Source organism: Dromiciops gliroides, chromosome 6, assembly GCF_019393635.1.
Source record: "Dromiciops gliroides isolate mDroGli1 chromosome 6, mDroGli1.pri, whole genome shotgun sequence".
In the NCBI taxonomy this organism is placed as follows: Eukaryota; Metazoa; Chordata; class Mammalia; order Microbiotheria; family Microbiotheriidae; genus Dromiciops; species Dromiciops gliroides.
In genome coordinates, this window is record NC_057866.1 from 103,044,359 (window position 1) to 103,059,454 (window position 15,096).

The 15,096-nt window shown below is 41.3% G+C and overlaps 1 long non-coding RNA gene across 1 annotated transcript; it reads left to right on the forward strand.

Annotated features, from left to right (window-relative positions):
• The first annotated feature begins 4,693 nt into the window (after positions 1–4,693).
• Positions 4,694–14,264, forward strand: LOC122731604. Its single transcript, XR_006353610.1, has 3 exons — positions 4,694–4,752; positions 12,276–12,402; positions 14,247–14,264. It is a non-coding gene; the product is annotated as an uncharacterized LOC122731604 (long non-coding RNA).
• Positions 14,265–15,096: the final 832 nt, after the last annotated feature.

Consider the following 15,096-nt stretch of genomic DNA (forward strand, 5'->3'; position numbering starts at 1 on the left):
CAAAGAGGTAGATAAATGAAAAGATCATGGAAGTTAAACTAAACATTCGAGAAGTACCATTAATTTAAGAAATATTTACTAAGTTGTGCTGAATAGAAAACAAGGACCCTGGATTCGAGGCATTTACAATCTGTTTAAGAGGGAAGAAGCAATAAGAACAACTTCTAGATTTCTGTTCAAACCATCTATCAGAGATATAAAAGTTGGTCTGGGCGTAAACTAGTCAAAAAAGTATTTTTTTTTTCCCAAAGAATCATTTTGGCCTGGTTTTAAACAGTTTTGGAGATAAATCAGTTAAAATGCATTTAAAAAGTAGAGGAAACATATATTTTACATAGATTTAGGTTTGGAAGGTAGTAGGTAGAAGAGCTGTGATTTCAACATATTTCCTTTGACTTCAAATTCAACAATCTTTCCACCAAACTACTTTGCCTCTTGTCAATTTCTTACTACCTAGGTAAAATACTTTATCAAAAATAGATTAGCCAGGGGCAGTTAGGTGGTGAAGTAGATAAAGCGCTGGCCCTGGATTCAGGAGGACCTGAAATCAAATCCGGCCTCAGACACTTGACACTTACTAGCTGTGTGACCCTGGGCAAGTCACTTAACCCTCATTGCCCCGCAAAAAAAACCAAAAACCAAACAAAAAAATTAGATTAGCTGGGGACAGCTAGGTGGCAAAGTGGATAAAGAACAGACCCTGGATTCAGGAGGACCTGAGTTCAAATTTGACCTCAGACATTTGGCACTTACTGTGTGACCCTTGGGCAAATCACTTAACCATTGCCCCATCAAAAAAAAAAAAAAAAAAGATTAGCCTATCCAAGAAGACTATTTACATTTTAGAGTTCTAGTTTCCATAGCATACCCACACAGTTGTTCAGTCATTTTCAGATGTTTCCAACTCTTTGTGACCCCATTTGGGTTTTTTTTTTTGGCAAAGATACTCCAGTGGTTTGCCATTTCCTTCGCCAGCTCATTTTACAGATAAGGAGACTGAGGCAAACAGGGTAAAGTGGTTGCCCCAGGATCACACAGCTATTACGTATCTGAGGCCCGGGGCAGCTAGATGTCGCAGTAAATAAAGCACTGGCCCTGGATTCAGGAGGACCTGAGTTCAAATCCAGACTCAGACACTTGACACTTACTAGCTGTGTGACCCTGGGCAAGTCACTTAACCCTCATTGTCCCGCCAAAAAAAAAAAAAAAGAATATATAATTGTAAAAGTATCTGAGGCCATATTTCCTTATAATTAGTAATAATTGGCCTCTTTCACTTCTACCCATTGTTTCTACTTCTGCCCTCTGGGGCCAAGCAAGAACAAGTCTAATTTCTCTTCCCCACAGCAATCTCTAGATTGCTCCACTGAGGCCATATCACATGACCATTCTAATTAATGCCTTGGGGCCAATTAAGTCTACAGGTTTTTCCTTATACCACTGACACCCCCAGACCCAGAGAAACCAACCTCTTACTCCTCTAATCCCATATGATTCAGAACTTCTAGCTTCCTAGGGGAAAATCACTTTCCCCTGTTACCTCTCCATGAACTTGCTTCCCTAGTTACTTCTGCCTGCCTTCTCCCGAGCCATAATCCTCTACTCACCCATTCCACTATGCCCTCTGGAATCCCCACTCAATTGTTAACCAGCTCCCTTGTACCTTCAAGTACTTCCTCTTACTCCTTTCTTCTTCTGTAGTTAACTGAAGCCTAATTTTCTCCTGATGAAACTATTCCATGCCACCTTTTCTGAGGCCATCTGATACTTTTTCCTACTCCCCATTGCCACTTCCATGCTTTATCCCTATGCTGCCATCACACAGTATCCTCTTCTCATATGAAATTTACACTAACTAATTATGCCTTACAGGTCAGATATTTTTTGTGGTCATCTTCTGTAGAGATTCTATAGGTCATCGTCTCTCCTTCCTCAGTAGTTCCAGAGCTTGGCTTACAGTTTTCTGCATCCAAATCCCTGCCTTTATCCTTGGTGATTTCAATATTTACACTGATGATCTAATACTCACTCCCTAGTTCATCAATTCCTGTGACCTTTGTTTCTGTGAAACTTCAACCACACCTGGGGATATGATATGGAAATATACCTTACAAGTGCCAATAACTGTGCATGAAACCCATGCATGAAAGGAATCCCCACTATAGTAAGTGGACATACAGCTACTGCTTGAAGGTCTCCAAAGAAGAGGAAGCCACTGCTTCTTGAAGCAGCCCATTACACTTTTGGACAGCTCTAATTCTTAGGAATTTTTTTCCCCTGATATTGTCTAAATTGATCCTTTTCCAACTTCTGCTTGGTTCTGACCTCTGAGACCAAATAGAACACATTGGTATTTTCTCCACAAGATGGCCTGAACAGATGGCCTTCAGGCACCTAAACAAAGTTATCATGCCCCCTTGCAGTCTTCTCCAGGCTAAAAAAAAAAAAATGCAGCTTATCAATGTCCTTAAACCTTGGTGTCCAGAACATCAGGACACAGTGCACCAAATGTGCCTTTTCATATATACATCTCAATCATTTCAACACCTCCTCCCTCTAGATTTCAACATCCATTGAAATAAAGATAAACATTAAATAAAGATCTGATGCAGTATTTATATCTACTGATGTTCATATAATAATCTGACTTATAAATCCTCCACTTCTTGGCCTTGAGGGATAACATTATCTCTTCTTTGGGAACTTCACTGTTTTTTCCATTATTCAGTGTTTATCTTCCTTTCAATCTTCTCATTTACATTGTTAGTCATTGTGTATACTGTTCTCTTGTCAACAGATTAAGTCTTTGTAGACCTATAAAGCACAGCTTCAAAAAGAAGTAGTCTTTGAGGACTACTTTTGCACAAACCAGAAAGAAACACTTCCTCTGGTGATGGTAAATGTTTGTCAACTAGTTTCTGAGGGAAGTAGGGGAAATAATAGTATGCACATACCCTTTTAAGTTTATTAGCTCTTTCTTTAGTTGGAACAATCAACAAAATGACTTGGATTTAAAGTCACCACTGATTTCTAAGGTTTAAGTGTCTACAAGGAAAATTCAACAATCAGCTCTAGCAAGCTCCTTGGAGCTGGTTCCAGCACACCCCTAAATAAAGAATACTGCCTTCCCCTAGGGCCTTTCCAATCCACTGGCACCCAGTTAATTTTGGGAGCAAATTGTAATAACTCACATTTATAGAAACTGGGGAGCAAAGAGGTTAAATTACCTGCCCCAGGGTTGCACAGCTAATATCAGAGACAGTGCTCATCCCAAGTCTCACTGGCCTCCAAGTTCAGTGCTTTTTATTTTCTTTGAAATTTATTATTTTAATTGATGCCTTTTGTGCTGTTTTTCACATCACTTCCCTGCGTTACAATCTACTCCTGCCTCACCCCTGATAAAATCCTTCTTGTAACAAATGCAAAAATCCTCTGAGGGACACAAAGAAAACATTTTAAGCAAAAACCAGGCCTGATTCTTTTTTGCACTGTTCTGAACCCACTGGACCCCTAACTCCCTCTACTTCAAAGAGGAGTGTGTGTTTCATTATCTGGTTGTAATCATAAGTAGTACTTTAAGGTGGGAAAAGCACTGAACAAACTATCTAATGTTATTTTTTATTTTTTTGCGGGGCAATGGGGGTTAAGTGACTTGCCCAGGGTCACACAGCTAGGAAGTGTCAAGTGTCTGAAGCCGGATTTGAACTCAGGTACTCCTGAATCCAGGGCCGGTGCTTTATTCACTGCGCCACCTAGCTGCCCCATATCTAATGTTATTTTTTTTTTTGAAGCACATATTTTTTACTTTATTTTTGTTGTTTTCTTTTTCTTTTTTTTTTTTTTTACATATAAGGTAGTTTATTTTTTCCATTACATATAAAGATAGTTCTCAACTTTTGTTTATACAAGCTTTACAATTTCAGATTTTTCTCCCTCCCTCCCCTCCCTCCCCCCTCCCCTAGACAGCAGGTAATCTGATTCTAATGTTATTTTGACAACAGCCCTGGGAGGTAGGTGCTATTATTATCCTCATCCCCATTTGGCAGATGAAGAAACTGAGGCAAACAAAGGTGCAGTGACTTATCCAGGGTCACTGCTAGTAAATGTCTGAGGCCGATCTGAACTCAGGTCTTCCTGACTCTAGGCACTGTGCCACCAAGCTGTTTGTGTTCTCCAGAATCATGATTGTACATTGCCCATAATCTACATCTGAGTCCAACTAGCTCCTTTTACCGTTTTCATTTACATTATTGTAGTGACCGTGTATATTTGTATGTATTGTTTACTTGGTTCTTCCAGTGCCCTTTCCATTACACCATATGCTACCTTGGGGTGTCACCTGGAACCTGACAGAGTCCCTAGCTTCATTCCAAATCTACGTCAGTATTTTAAAAATGAAATAATCCTTTCCTGTCCCAAGCAGTGACATCTGAGTGGGAGCAAAATACTGGACCACCTCTAGTGGTTGCCATAGAGACAGTATGGCGCATCTCAGGCAGAGCTGTTTAGACATTAACCTCATTGTGGGTGAGACTGGTTTGTTCCTTAATGCGTGGAAGGGACGGGACAGAGCAAAACTAACCATTGAGACTTTTTTTTTTTAATTATGGATGATGAAATCGGGGGAAAATAGAAGAGCTGCCCGCATTCTGGGAATTGTAGTTTTAACTCTCAGGCGCAGGCGCACTCCAGCCTGGGATGCACGGAGGCAGGTGCGGGAGTAGTGGGTCCGCTTCCTGAACCAGTCTCCAGGTACTGACTGGGCCGGGTATGCGGCCCTGGACAGGTCCTTCTGTGCCCTGTCACACGGGCAGGGCCAGAAGAGGGACTGGGACAGATGAGGGTGGGAGGGAAGAGCTGAAGTTCCTCCGGCCCCAGGCAGAGGGTGAGGGGCAATGATTCTGAGCCGTTCTACGTGAGCAGCCCAGACTGGCCAAGCCAGGAATCCGGGATCCAAGCCCGGCAGAGGAGTCCCGGTGCGTGCTCGGGTGTGAGCCAAAAGCCCTGGGTACTCGTGTGTGGGCGTGTACGTGTGTGTGAACCCAAAGCCTCTGGTACTCATGTGTATGTGTGCCAGAAGCCCCGGCTACCTGTGTGCTTGAGAGGCAGAGACAGACAGAGAAACAGAGACAAAGAGAGACAGAGCACCAGAAGCCCTGGTACCCCTGCCTCTTTGTGTGTCACGCAAGAGCCTGGGTATGTGCGTATGCTCCATTATTCCTGCCAGAATTCCTAGGTCTGCCCTGAGTCCTGGGTTCATGTGTCTGAGTGTGTCAGTCTGGAGTCTTATGGGTCAAATCAAGTCAGCAAGCATTTATTTAAAGGCACTGGGCTAAGTGCTGGCCATACAAAGGCAAAACCAGTGTCTGAGTGAGCATGACAATCAAGAACCCCCTGGATGGGGCGGCTAGGTGGCGCAGTGGATAAAGCACCGGCCCTGGATTCAGGAGTACCTGAGTTCAAATCCGGCCTCAGACACTTAACACTTACTAACTGTGTGACCCTGGGCAAGTCACTTAATCCCAATTGCCTCACTAAAAAAAAAATAATAATAATAATAACGGCTAGCATTTACATAGCACCTACTATGTGCCAGGTGCTTTGCAATTATCATCTCATGTTTTCCTCAATACTCTAGTATTCCTGTGGTGGAATAGCAGAGCAGCCACCTTGCTTTTTTGTGATGTGGCATGAATTGTTTAGCTAGTTCACTGGTAATAATAGCTAATGTGAGTATTTTAAAGCTTACAAAGTGTTTTCCGGTTTACACAGATCCTTGCATATTGAAAGATTTTGATTCTCCCAACAACCCCGGGAAGTAGGTATCCTTTTGTTTGTGTTTGCCCAGGGTCACACAGCTAGTAAGTGTTAAGTGTCTGAGTCTGGATTTGAACTCGGGTCCTCCTGAATCCAGGGCCAGTGCTCTATCCACTGCACCACTTAGTTGCCCCAGTAGGTATTCTTTTGATCCCCATTTTACAGATGAGGAAACTGATGCTGAGAGTGGTTAATAGATAGGTTTAAGGTCACCCAGCTATCAAGTTGCATTTTTAAGCAGCATTTGAACTCAAGGCTGGCTGACTCCAAGTCCAGCACTCTTTCTAGTATACTGCCTAGCTGCCCAAGCTAGTAGGATTTGAGATATCATTAAAGTTTGCTGAGTTTAGTTGTAGGTTCTTTCTCTTAGACCACACTTGTCCCTGTTAAAGTAAAGCTAATGTTTTATGTTTATGAAGATGTTTTTTGCAAATAACCCAGCAAATAGATGACTCACATGTGTTGTGAGCCAGGGAAGGAAAATAGCAATATTTTTTCTTCATTCAATAACAATACTTAAAATCACACCACAGGTGGGGTCTGAGCAATGAATAAGGGTTTCAAGTCCTGATTCCTAGACTAGGCATCTGTTTCCTGAAAACTTTTGGGACTATTTAGACAGAGTCAAGGCCCCGGCCGGCCATACCCATGGATCTCTTCTTTTGAATGGGAGGGATAGGGCTGTTTCTGGGCTCCCTTTTACCTTTGTTGCAAGAGGGTGGTGGTCATACTCAGCAAAATAAGAAATTTGAACTTGGTGAGTCTGGGAATTTCAAGGCCATGGATGCTTTACAAGTCATGGCCCTTTTCTCTTCCTAGCTCGGCTTTTGCAGGATTCTGCCCTTCCCCATGAGGGAGATGCAGAGGAGAAAAGCTCTAGGATCCTGATGACCAGGTCTCAGGTGACTTGGAATTTCTTCTATCTCCCCTGAAAAACCATCTTGGGCCTCATTGAGTCAAAACATTCCCTTTCCCTATTCCAGGAGCTTCCCTAATCAACAGAGTCCCATCCAGGGTCCAGGATCTCAACTTTTCTTCTTCAGGAAACTTAAACCTAGTCTGGTGGATAAAGTACCTACTGAGAATATTGCCCAGCTTTCACCCTCTTAATATCCTCTCATTCATTCATCCAGCTTGTTATTTGGCATCCTGTAGGCTCAGTACTCTGTCCTAGGGCTTATAAATAAAACACACAGTGCTTGTAATATCAAAGAGCTCAATCCCATTAGAGAGCTACTTACCTTGACATATCTGTGATGTCATTGGTATACATACTCCCTCCATTAGTGCAGATTCCAACCTTTCTCATTCTAGGGACACTTATGCACACCTTTCCATAAATATCTATAGAAAATCCACCCAATGTGTTGAAAGCCTTCCTCTGGTTATTTTACCATCTCAGAGATACCAATATAGTATTTGGGCTCTGGAAAAGTGGAAGAAGAGTGGATTTGGAGTCAGAAGATGTAGTTGGAATCCTGACTCTGCTGCCTACTCCCTGTGGGACCTGGGTGAGTTACTTTACTTTCCTGAGCCTCAGTTTCCTCAGTTCCAATGAGGGGTTGAACTAAATCTTCTGATCCTTAAGGCCCCTTCCAGCTCCAGATCTTATGAACCCTTGTCTCTCATTTTCACTACCTGACCAGTCCACTTCCTTTTCTGATTATCCGTACCTTCCACATATCATCTCAGATATCAGTTGTGGTTGGTAATAGGCTGAGGCTATCTATGCCCATCATGTTCTGAGGTTACTTGAAATCTTAATCCTCTGAAATCATGGTGGTCCTTTATTCACAATCATATAAAAACATCACTGAAAGAATATCAACATTAAAAAGATGCACTTTTGTGTAAGTGAACAGTTTGGGATCATGGGAAGTACTGTATACTTTCCAAATACAATTCAGTCTTACCAATTTTCTACTCAGTTATAAACCCAATTCAGCTTCCATCTTCAGTAACACACACATACACTTATACACACATATGTATACAAATGTGTGTGAATAATTTTACAAGCTACCCATGTAGCTGCCTGTTATAATTTGAGCAATTTGTGTTTTTCATCCACTTCATTTTTCCAGTGTGGATGGTTAGATTCATATTTTGTATCTATATGGAACTCACTGAGGGGATTTTGTAATGTTTCATGACTAAATACAGTTAGTACATTGTCATCAACAGATAGACACATCTGAAGAACCTCTTCATCAATTTAGAATCCCTTTGTATGGGTTCTGTGCAGGACAACTTCCATAATACTAGTAAGCACCTCAAATGTTATACTTCTTGTTTAATGTCAGTAATCAACTGGTCATTTAATGAAATTATCTGTCATTATACCAGTACAATTTTAAAAATAATTTTAACATATTCACATTAGACAGCTTGAGGGGAACATTTCAAGGCTGCATTTTGTTTTACTGAATCAGGCATTTAAAAAACCTAATAGGGGCAGCTAGGTGGCACAGTGGATAAAGCACCAACCCTGGATTCAGGAGAACCTGAGTTCAAATCCAGCCTCAGACACTTGACACTTACTAACTATGTGACTTTGAGCAAGTCACTTAACCCTTATTGCCCCGCAAAAAAACCCAAACCAAACCAAACAAAACACCACCACCACCAAAAAAATAATAAAAAACCTAATAAGAGATGCAATGGGATCTTGTATTTTGTACACCTCTCAGGTGCATGACCATAAAGTTGTGATTTGCAATGGAAAATCATCAGTAAAAGTAGGCATGTTTTTCAGCCTACCCTTGATAAGCCATGGACCATTCTCAGATAGATCTTATAGAGATAAGAAAGCAGATACCGGGATCAGTAGTTGTTAATGACTTCCTAGTTCTTTTTTGATAGGAGCACCATCTTTGATTAGAGGCAGTGCTGCATGGTGGCTAGAGGACAAACCTTATAATCAGGGTGACCTGGGCTCTAGATCCAACTCTTGGCACATACTGGCTGGGTCATTCTGAGCACTTGATGTCTCAATGTCCCAGGGAACTCCCTTAGAAGACAAGTTGAAAGATAGTTGTTGAACTGCATTAATAGAGGATTTTTCTTACAAGTTTTTCCCTGTACAAGTGAAATCACCGATTCATACCCTCTGCTTTGGACACCCTCTCCCCAAGAACTTATATGTGATCTTTTTTTCATTCTTTTGGAACTTTCTCTTTGAGATAGCTTAAAAATTGATCTCCAGGTCTTTTAGAAAAGTGTTTCACCTCCTGTGCACATTTCCCCCCCACCCTAGAATGTATTTAGTCAGGTCTAACTGTGGTGGTTTTTTTGAGATGCATTGCTATTTCTTCAAATAGTTCATTAGGTGTTGAGTTGATAGAGTCAAACTTGATGATTGCTGTCTTTGCTGATAAAAATGGGTCATTATACTCCAATGGATCTGTGCTATCATTGAATCAGAAGTCCCTGACAGTGGTGCAGCTCACAACCCACCCATGCCTCACCATCTTGGGTGACTTTACACTATGGTGTACCCCTGCCATGCCTCACCATTGTGCTAGAGGGCTCTCTTGCTTTTTTCTTGACATTGGAAAAGTAACAGTGGAACACTCTGACACTGGTCATCCCTCACTCTTGGCACAAGACCAGCCCATCTTCGCTTCCTATCTTATTCCTTGATATGATGTCATTTACTCCTTTACTCATTCAGAGTTTATTTCCAGGGCAGTTTTGTTTTTGGTTTTGGTTTTTTGTGGGGCAATGAGCATTAAGTGACTTGCCTAGGGTCACACAGCTAGTACATGTCAAGTGTCTGAGGCCGGATTTGAACTCAGATCCTCCTGAATCCAGGCCCAATGCTTTATCCACTGTGCCACCTAGCCGCCCCCCATTCAGAGTTAATCATTAATTATATGAAGCAACCTATTTATACCTACTGTGTGCCTCTCCACTGCTTGTTCTCTGTATGATAATCCTCTTTAATTCTTTTGTGTTCCATGGCTAGCTGCGATATAGAAATACTGATAGCATGCTGGTAATAAAAAATGGCCATTGACTTGCATGGGAGACTTGGGGCCTTTAACGGAGCTATGCATCTTACTGAAGGCAATCCAGCCCACTTTTTTTCTTTTGTTCAACTCATCTTTTGGTCCAACTTGTTCATTTGAACTGTCACACACACACTCACACACTCACACACACTCTGAGGGACAAGGTCTATAGATTCTTCCAGGTCTGAGAAGGTGACAATCTTCTTTGTGGGTATTTTTATAGGATAAAGAGGATGCTGGTGACCATCACCAGATGAAAGCCTTTATTTATACATGAAACAAAGACATTTTTCTGCCCTAGGTAACTATATGACAAAGAGTATTGGTTAGCAACATCTCCTGACTCCTATGTGGCTTAGAACCCCATCTACTTCGTGGAGCATACTTAAATCTAGGTAATATGCACATATCACATACAAATCAGTTTATTCTTGGGATACAAAGTTTTATTTCCATAGGTCACAGAGCAGCATTCCTATGGCCCAAAGTACTGCCTAACCACACTCATTAGCATCTTCAGCTTTTCTCTAACTATTCTATTCTCTTATTCAACTTTTCTGTCTAGAAGGAGCAAGGTGACTTCAAATGTCCTTCCTTCCTTCCCAAATTAGGCTCGACATCCTTAGACAGATAAATCCAATTCAGAACCTGATTGGATTTATGATATTTGGCTTCTGATTCTTTAAAGTACAATAAATTTTCCTATATGTTTTTGATCAATCCTTTTTATGATGAGAAAGCAGGATATGGGAATTGAAGTGCTAGTTAAAAAGTTTGTATCAGAGAATGAAATTTAGATTTCTGGACCAGGGCCAGGAATAGAGAGTATCTAAAAAATATTGTGTAAGATATACTTGCCTGGAGACTTGCAGGTCCAGTAAGAGAGCTTTAAGTTGAAGACAAAAGACAGGGGCAACTAGGTGGTGCAGTGGATAAAGCACCGGCCCTGTATTCAGGAGGATCTGAGTTCAAATTCAGCCTCAGACACTTGACACTTACTAGCTCTGTGTGACCCTGCGCAAGTCACTTAACCCTCATTGCCTCACCAAAAACAAAACAAAAACAAAAGAAGAAAACAGAAGAGAGAGAATATCCTCATAGACACCTACTAAACATATTGTTACAGGGAATAAATAGCATTTACAACTTTGGAAAGCATTTTGGTGTAGTGGGGAAAGCACTGAATTTAGAGACAAAGGACAAGTGTTCAAATCCATGCACTACCACCTACTATTTCAGGCAAGTTACTTAATTTCTCTGGGCCTCACTTTCCTTATCTGTAAAATGATGTTGTTGGACTAGATAGCCTTCTGGCTTTATTCTGTTCTGTGTCTAAGGTCCATTTCAGCTCTTGGTCTTGTAGGTCTAGGAATAGCAGTGGAGTTGTCCAATAATCTAGTCGATATAGTATGCAGAAAGAGGGACAGTTATGACAATCACATCTTCAGGTTGCTATACATAAATTCTCGGAATACAAGTAATAAACAAGGTGAGCCTCAGAGATCTTAAAGAGGTAAGTGTAACCTTATAGGTATCACTGAGACTTGGAGGGACTAATTCATTAATGTAGCAATGGAATATAATGATGGAAGGCTCTTCTTTACTCAAAAGGAGATGGAGGGGGAAGGAGATTAGGTAGATGTGATAAGTTAGCATTATATATATATATATTTTTTGTTAGCATTATATATTAAAGCATACCTGTGTAGAAATCCACAAACTCAAGGAGACAAGCAAGGTGGAAAATACGTGGGTCAGTGCTGAAGGAGAGAGAAAGAAGAAACCTTATGCTACATGTCTATTTTATACCATGTGTCCTAGAGCAGAAATAAGATGAGTTCCAAAGCCAGACCACAAAATTTGCATGGAGGCAGGATATGGGAGTGATAGAGGATATTAGTTATTCCCAAGTAGACACAAAATGGAAGCTCCCCTCAGTCAAAAACAGAGCAAGTGATAAATGCTTTAATATTGCTTCTGTCAACACATGTAGGAAGTGATGAATGTACCTGCCATTTTGGATCTAATTCTGACCATAATGGTTGCCCAAATAAAGATGGTGGGTTCTTGGAAGGAATAGGCTATGCCATCTTAAAATTTGCTAAGGAAATATGAGACACAATATGAGCTATACCCTAGCTTTTTAGGAGAATTCAGAGAAATGCCTTGCATTATTCTCTAATTAATTAATATTTTAGTTTACCTCCTACTTCTTAAAGGAATAAATCATGTCCAATATTATTTTGTATTACCCATAGAGTTTAGTACACTGCTAGATATGTTAGAAATCAGTAAATACTTCATGTAGAAATCAATAAATACTTGCAGCCCTGAACACTATCAGAAATACTTTCCTTAAATCCTGTTCACCTCCTCCTGGCCAAGGCCCCAAGGCCATATAAAGGAATGGTCCCTGAATCAATAGAAGTATGTTTATCCTTTCAGGAATCACTGACATTCAAGGATATGGCTGTGGACTTCACCCAGGAGGAATGGGGGCAGCTGGATCTTGCACAGAGGGGCCTGTACAGGGATGTGATGCTAGAGAATTATGGAAACCTGGCTGCACGGGGTAAGGGTGGCTTCTCCTATGATTCAGTTTACACAATGAAGTGTCAATGTTTGGCAGGTATTAAAAAAAAACAAAGCTCTGTCTCCACACTTCTGTGAGGGATATAGTTTCAGCGTTGTTCCCATTTTTCAGATGACAAAAGTAAGATTTTAAGAAGTCAGTATCAGGTGGTTCATAGGATTCAGTGAGAGTCCAAAGATTCAGACCTAGGCCATAGGACTCTAAGTGCAATGTTCCTTTTATCTTCCCATGCTTCTTCTTGGATAGTCCTAATCCTTTAGGGAAAAAGAAATAGAGTGATCATGTTTCTTTCTAGGTGAGGTGTCTGCCCTTTGTGCATCTGCAAATGAGAAGAATCATTGTAGTTTCATTATGTCATTCTTTTCATTTCAAAGAATCTTAAAAATCATGGGGCTATGACTGAATTCTGTGATGGCTCTTTGTTCTCAGAACAAATCCATCTCTCCTTATGAGCAGGCCATCAAATTTCCAAACCAGATGTGATTTCTCAGTTGCAGCAAGGAAAAGAACCCTGCATGGTAGAGAGAAAAACTTTAAGAGACACCTGCTCAGGTGACCGAAAACTAGGTAGAGTAGGCTTCACAGGGAGTAATAGTGAGAGGAAAGTAATGGCCCAAGGGATGGAGCCAAGATGGCAGAGAGAAGCCAGCAAGTTGCTTGAGCTCTCCCTGTGTTCCCTCAAAAAGAACATTAAATCAAGCCTCTGGATGGATTCTGAAACTACAGAACCTGCAAAGAGACAGAGAGACACAGTCTTCCAACCAGATATAATTTAGAAGACTTCAGGAAAGGTTGGTCTCACTTGGGCAAAAGGGAGGCACAGCACAACGCAGAGGGGGTTGGGGTAAGTCAGCAGGAAGCTGTGGGCCACAGCCAAGCAACTGAGGCCCCTGGATCCTGGCTCAACAAGCTGGTGGCACAACAGGTTGCTATACATAAATTCTCGGAATACAGTGACGAAACCCACCTGCACCAGTCGAGAGGGCAGGTTGCCAGCTGGAGGGCCACCCATAGAACAGGTGTGACCAGACCTACCGATCCCAGCACACAGCCAGCAAGCTCAGGGAGGTGAGAAATCCACAAGCCATAGAGGCCTCAGTGTAGAAAGCCAGTGACACAGCCCCTATACCCCAGCACAAGAAGCTTGAAACAGGGACCCTGGTGCCCCCAGAGCAAACCTCAACTTTAAAATAAAATAAAATAAAATAAGCTGCAATTTGAGTAAGAAACAAAAAAGAGCTCTCACCATTGAGAGCTTCTGTATCGATAGGGAAGAGGCAAACACAAACTCAGATGAGGACAATGCTCTCAAATTGCCTACATGTGAAGCCTCAAGAGGATCTCAAGAACAGAAAGTAATGGCCCACCAGAAGTATGGATAATTAAAATCTACTGCTACTCTATGATGCCCATGTGGCTGGCATCTGCGCCTCAAATTCCTTTTCTTTGTCCTCCTTCTGTCCAGATGGTCTGTAGTATAGACAGATGGCAGTGGTACCTCTGTTTCTCTATCACTTGTTTTTCACTTAGATGTTTTCCTCTGTGCTAACCCCCTCTACTTCCTGGATTTCCTCACACAATTATACCTTAACATACAATGTTAGTCTCTGTCCTCAAATTTTATTTTTTTTAGTGAGGCAATTGGGGTTAAGTGACTTGCCCAGGGTCACACAGCTAGTAAGTGTCAAGTATCTGAGGCCAGATTTGAACTCAGGTCCTCCTGAATCCAGGGCCAGTGCTTTATCCACTGCATCATCTAGCTGCCCCCTCCTTCCTTCTTTTTAACATGGAAGAGGAGACATTGCAATTTTTATTTCTTTCAGACTTGAAGAAAGACTTGAAGAAAACCAAGGTGCCATCTCCACAGGATACCTTTTCTGAAGAAACACCGTCACAGGAAGCAGTAATGGAAAGACTTATAAAGAGTAGTCTCTGGTATGCCAAGTTAGGAAAAACCAGGGAATATGATGACCACTTGGGAAAAAATCAAGGAATCCAAGAAAAATATTTGAAGCAACCCATCAGCTGTAAAAACACCCTCACAGGGAAGGGAGATCCTGAATGTATTGAATTTGGAATATTCTTTAGATAGAAGTCGGTCTCTATTAAGCAGTAGAATGGTCTAATAGGAAGCCAGTGCCATGAAAGGGGTAAATATGGAGAAATCATCAAACATAATTCAGAGCTAACTAAAAAGCAAAACCTGTCTTCAGGGAAGAAGTTTTATGAATGCAATGAGTGCGGGAAAGACTTCAGTAGAAATACACCTTATTCAACATCAGAGAATCCATACTGGTGAGAAAGGGAAGGGCCCTGAGTTTATGCTACATAAAGATGGGTTGAGGGAACTAGAAAGATTTAGAAATCGTGCCTATTCTAGTTCTTTGCATTGAATTGTTCACTGTTATTTTAAAAGCTCAGAAATCTCCAGGATGACCTATAAATGTGAAAAAGTTTTCAATGAGCAGTCATACCTTATTAAACATGAGAGGAGTCATACTGGAGAAAAAGCTTGTGAATGCAGTGATTGTGGGAAAGCCTTTATTTGGAGAACACAACTTAAGTGAACATCAGAGAACTCATACTGGAGAAAAGCCCTACGAATGTAACCAAGGTGGGAAAGCCACAAATCTTGCTCAACACCATAAAGTCCATACTGGAGAAAAACCCTAT